Genomic DNA, 6,000 nt, shown 5'->3' on the forward strand with positions numbered 1-6,000 from the left:
TCTTCAGACGGTCTGAAGGTTATATAAATGTTTGCATCATTTTAATGAAATGTCCTGACACAAAGTAAGTGGAATCCTTAAGATTGTAATTATTTTGACTTTGGCTAACCTGTTTGAATGCAGCTCTAACAGCTCCTGTCCATTGTGTTCAATGTATTTCGGATTTAGAGACCAAGTTAAGGGGACATTAATTTGTGTTTTTTGGTAATTAAAAGGGGAACACGGTATTGAAGCTCTGGCAATTTATCCTAAAGTATTTTGTTTTCCTAAATAAAATGCATGCACATCTGCCTTGCTCCCTCCACGTGGTTGTTAATCTTCGCTCTGATCACATGCAGGATTTATAACCGAGGCTCCCTCAGCTCTGCATACTGAAGCCTCTTATACTGAAGTCAGAAAATGGAGCACAAATCAAAATAAAGTATGAAGGGAAAAGCAAATGACAATTCCGTCTCAAGTCCCTCGGTGACTTTTCCTCTTCTGAATATTGTCCAAAAAGGGGGATTAAGTGCAGATGTTTTGCTAAAACCACATCCATGCATGCATATCAGTTTACACGCAAGCAGAAGGTATTAGTGGCATATCCTCTTTTGAGGGGCTTTATTGGGAACTGTTTTTCCTCGGATAATAATTCAGAGGCTTTTCTATGTTCTGCGTTACATAATAAAGACTTTTAATATCCGCAGTGAACATTGCAAGCTTCAGTAAATGGATGAAAAACAGATGCAAGAGAATAGTTTGTGGTTAGCAAAGTCATAAACAATTTTATTTTGCACAAATCTCTAATTTGAAGTTATGGGAAGATAAGTTAACTGTGATGAAAAGACAACAACTAAAAATTCCTTCTATAGGATAGAATTCTGATCGCTTGAAGACCTGAGTTGTGTGAACGGATTTCCGGTCATTTTAGCCGCACAACAACTTGATTGTGTTCTATTTTGGGGAGATACACTCACAGAATCCATCTTTCTCTCGGATTGTCTCACATTTTTCTACAAAAATATTTATTGGTTTCCTCATTAACAGCGAGGACCTCAATTGCAGCGCAGGCATGTGTAATCCCAAACCATTATTTTACCACCACCGTACCTCACTTGAGGTATTTTTAAGCATCATTCGTAAATGTGTAAATCAAACAAAAAGGAGAAGGGGCACAGTAAGACTTGAAATATTACAAATTTTCAGAGTTTTTGTTTTTCATTATAGAAGATGCATTTAAAAATCTTTTAGAAACCTTTCCTGATCCTAAACAGTTTTCGGGGCCCTCTGAGTGCTTTTTAAAAAGCAAATCCCATCGCACATATGTTTTCCAAATATTCATACATACTGTTTTCATATTTTTTGAAAGTTATAATATAACTTCGCATGTAGCAGAAGATTTAGAAACCGCAAGGATTCTTTGCTTTAGTTTGGGTTTCCAGTCGTGTTCTTGGTCATGTGAGTTGTTCTCTAACAGTCACTGCAGGTTTATGTAGATCATTCACAGCTGTTTTCATTTCTGTCAATTGCCCTCAGTCTATGTAACCCTTGTGTTATCCTAGGCACTTTAACATTGGGAGTTGGGTCATCTAGACCAGTGATTTTCAACCTTTTCTGAGCCACGGCACACTTTAACCTTAAAAAAAATCCCGCGGCACACCAGCATCCAAAAATTAAAAAAAAGGAGAAACTCAGACTGTATTGATCTACAGCCCCTCCCTCCACAGTCTCACATGCATTTTGGAGATAATTGATGCAGAAAAAGCTGGAAACTGCAGCTGTTTTTTTCTAAAAGATGTAATAAAAGTTAAGTTAGAAGATTTAAAAACAGTTTGAAGTGTGTTTGTTGGTTTCAAGACGTTTAACAACAGATCTCCTTGTGCTCACAACCCAATGCATCATGGGAGATGTACTGCATAAAACGGCCAGCGGATATCGCTTTTCGGAGCTTCATTGTTTTGTTCACTTTTTCCACAGTCTGATACCGGACTCTGTGGAAAGCTACACCGCTAAAGACGAGCTTTAGCTGGTATTTTTGTTAGAACTGAGCGACTTTACGAGCTAAATCGGGACGAGGAAGTGAAGACTTTAACCACTTCTGATTGGTCAGACTGATGACATGTGATTAAGCTCCCCAAGAATGATTGGTGGAGACAGTTAAAGCGACGGGACTTTTCCAAAATACAGCCGGAGCTGCAGCTGAATCGTGGTAACGTCATTCTTCTCAAAATGTCTTTAATAAAATAAAATAAACGCAAAGAAAAAGTATTTTACGATCTTTTCTATTCCTAACTCCTCAGTGTTTTATCAGGGCCTGTTTGGATGAACAGAGCTGAAATCCTGGAGATGGGAAATGTTGTTAAATCAGTTAATGAGGGCAATCTCCCACGGCACACTTGACCATCTCCCACGGCACACTAGTGTGCCACGGCACACTAGTGTGCCACGGCACACTAGTGTGCCACGGCACACTAGTGTGCCACGGCACACTGGTTGAAAAACACTGATCTAGACCCACTAGACAGTGCTCTGAACCTTTCTTCTTCAATGATTTGTGATCTTCACTGGTGTCCATGGATTACATGAAATCTTTCCACTTTTATCCACCTTTGTCATCTTAGGGATAACATGTTAATGTAAGGGTGGGGTCATCTAAGATAGCACAAGGGTTAAGTGTGTGGTTTTCAGTTCATCCTTGTCAGTTCATCTGCTATGTTCTGTTCTGCCTTGCCACCTTTTTGGTTCTCCATAGGTTTCGTCATGGTTCAGGCTATGTATTAAGTATTTTAGTCTCTGTCACCATGTCTGATCTCCTGAATATATCAGGTCAACAGCAAAAGAGTCATAACTTGTAGCTACAACTCACAGGAAACTGGCATTCACAAAATGGTTGATATTTTGGTCTTCTTTCATGCAGAGATCAGATTGCATGAAATTTTTGTTTCCTAAAAAAGGAAGAAAAGAGATTTTAGCAACAGAAAAAAGGGATGTAGTTGTATTAAAGACCAACTAAAATGAAAATTGTGATTTTGGTGTTTTTAACATGTTCTTGTAGCATTTCCCTCATGACGGAGGACTTGAATACAAAAATTAAGATTATAACTGTGTTGCTGACTATTTTTTTATTTAAATTGTTGAGAATCAGGAACAGACGAAAAGATGGAAAAAGCTTGTCGCTATGCACAAACCACAATCGGTAGACCACAAGATCCCTGCTCCAGTTGCAGACAGCTAGATCTTCGTTTTCTTCGTCTGAGCTGGCATCTGGCTCAAAACTGCACGGCTGGACAGCTCCAATATTGGTCGCCATTTTTCTTTCACCCATAATGTTAGATTGAGGGTTGTGATGGGCGGGGAGCCAGCAGAAGAGTGTGCAAACAGATGGATGATGGGAAATTAGGACAGGTTCACTCTGCACCAATGGTCCCGCCCACATCTCAGAGGTCAAATCCTGCTGCTCTGCAAAAACTAAGTCCTAGAAAAACAACACAAGGATTTGGGCTAAAAACAGAATAATCATAGTTAAAAGACCACTGGGTACACTTTTACAAGAGTTTAAAAAATTAACAGAGTGGAAATTCATCAACAAAAAACAACAACCTGTTTTCTCTTAGATTGCATATGCATGTATTACGGGACCAAGAATCTGATGTCACCCATAGCATCTTAAAAAAAATGAATCCTGAAGTGGCATTCATATTTAATTAAACTCTGCCCCTCTGAAAATGCTCATAATGGCAGTAGTCAGATATACAGGCCAGTAGGTTTTGTTGAATTCTCCATTCATTTAGACACATGCCAATCAAAAATCCCAAGCCCCTACTTACTTACAAATTTGTTGAAACCTCAGTAAAACTTATGATCAAACCTTAATGATTTATAAGCAAAAAAGGGTGAAAGGGCATTATAATTAATAAAAACAGTTAGTTTGTGCACACAAGCAAAAGAGCTCAAGCCATCATCTGGATTAATAGATCTGATGCTACCCTCTACTTCAGTCAGTTTCTATGTAGACCAGTTGAAAATAATTTGTTCCCAAATAGAGGCATAATTATTTCAATCCAGTTGTATTTCTGTTTAATTCTCAAGAAAAAACTCAGACAGAATTTGTATTTCCCAACATGTTTTTAAATGTTAGTTTTGAGGAGCCAGCTAAGTTCTTTTTGTAGGAGAAGGCTTTTATTGCCAATGCAGTGACACTGCAGCACTATAAAGGAGATTATCAACTTGTGTATGATGTTTGGGTCGCGAGGTTCCTCTGTATCAGCAAGTGGCGCAGAAGTAATGGAATTGATTCAGTAAATCTGATAACAGTATCATCACACTGTCAGATGCTGGATTGGATTTCTTTCCCCAAAGGCTGGGCAGTTTCAAAAATTTAAATTTCACCCTTAAATAATCAGGAAAAAGGGATAGGAATGCTGCTGGTTTCTACCACTGATGTTACAATTTATTGTTATAGATTTTTGCTGCGGTTTTATTGTGATTTATTGTTTCCTTTTTTTGTATTCGTTTAAGAAAAGCTGCATGGAAGTGGCAATGGGCCTTTCAAAACTTGGCAAATAGGAGCAAAGTTTGAAGATCAACATCTAAAATGATGATATATTTGATCTGATGTGTGTCATTTTTAAACATTCTAGAAAATGCATTTGTTTACATGTAGATCTAAAACTTTTGGTCCATTTTGCTTCATTTTTTCAAAAGAAATCCATTACCCTACTGCCATGACTTCAAGAATACAGTGATGTCTGGATAGATGCTTTTATTTGTCGTCATCACATGTGCAAAGACATTTAAAGTTTAAAGTTCAGTGCATCATTCATTTAAAAGAGAAAATCAAAATAATTTTCAGATACTTAACTGCAATTAATAAACAGAGCATGATTCAGATATTAAAAAGAAATTGAAATAATTGGCAACAAATAAATAAAAAGGGCATCATTTATTCAATAAGTACAAGAAATTACAACTAATTAAAATCATTTACAATAAAAAGGAGTTTAAAATTACAAAAACAAGCACATTAATAATAATAATATATACTCAAAAATAGATATCAAGGCCACAATGCAGCAAGTTTTTAGAAACCTCCAACATTAAAACAATTTCTGTATGAATTTTAACATTTTTTAACAACATGAAAACATTTTACTGTGGTATATGATAACTGTTAATAAGCTGGTAAAATACTGCTATAAGGCTTTTAACAGGAACCATTGAAGGCTCATATTTCACCTGCTTTATCTTTTTTACATATGTTACTCATTAACTTTAGAATTGATTTTAAAATGTTAATTCTGATTTTTAGAGCTTTTAATGGCCAGGCCCCTGACTATGTTCCCCATCTGCTCTAGTTGCCCCCTTCAGTCCTCAGTTTTCAATTACTTAAAGTCCCAAGACTTGTTCCAAAATGAAGGTAAGTAGCCCAGAGATTGTGCAACGCCCTGCCTTTATGCTTCGCCTGACTGACAATGTCGAGTCTTTTAAAAGACCTTTTAGTTCATTGTTCTGTATCTTGTATTATTCTGTTTCTCTCCTTGACTGTAAAGCACTATGTGAAAGGTGCTATACAAATAAAGGTTATTTATTTACTTAATGAATTACTTGAGATTATTCAGATTCAGAATAGAATTTCCAATTTCTTTGGAATCCAATTTGGCAAAACCTGACATCTGGAAACACCAATTAAATAAAATGTACCCCAACTGGAACAAGCAATCACTGTAAATTTTTGTGATGCAGAACTTGTACACTGGGATTTCAACCGAGTTTTTAGTGGCTTTATACTGTTTTAGTGCAAAATAAATACTAATTGGAATCTCATCTTTAGCAATCAGATCGATCTAAGGGAATCAGTTAATAGAATCCACTGTTTTATAAGATTACATAAAAATTGGAAAATACAATTTGAATTGATGCACAGTAATTTTATTTTACTATGATATAAAAAGGACTAACGGCCATAACAGAAAAAAACACACATGTGAAGACAGCAAAAACTAATCAGTCTATCATTCCAGT

Source organism: Oryzias latipes, chromosome 14 (assembly GCF_053564925.1).
Source record: "Oryzias latipes strain Hd-rR chromosome 14, Olatipes_Hd-rR_3.1".
In the NCBI taxonomy this organism is placed as follows: Eukaryota; Metazoa; Chordata; class Actinopteri; order Beloniformes; family Adrianichthyidae; genus Oryzias; species Oryzias latipes.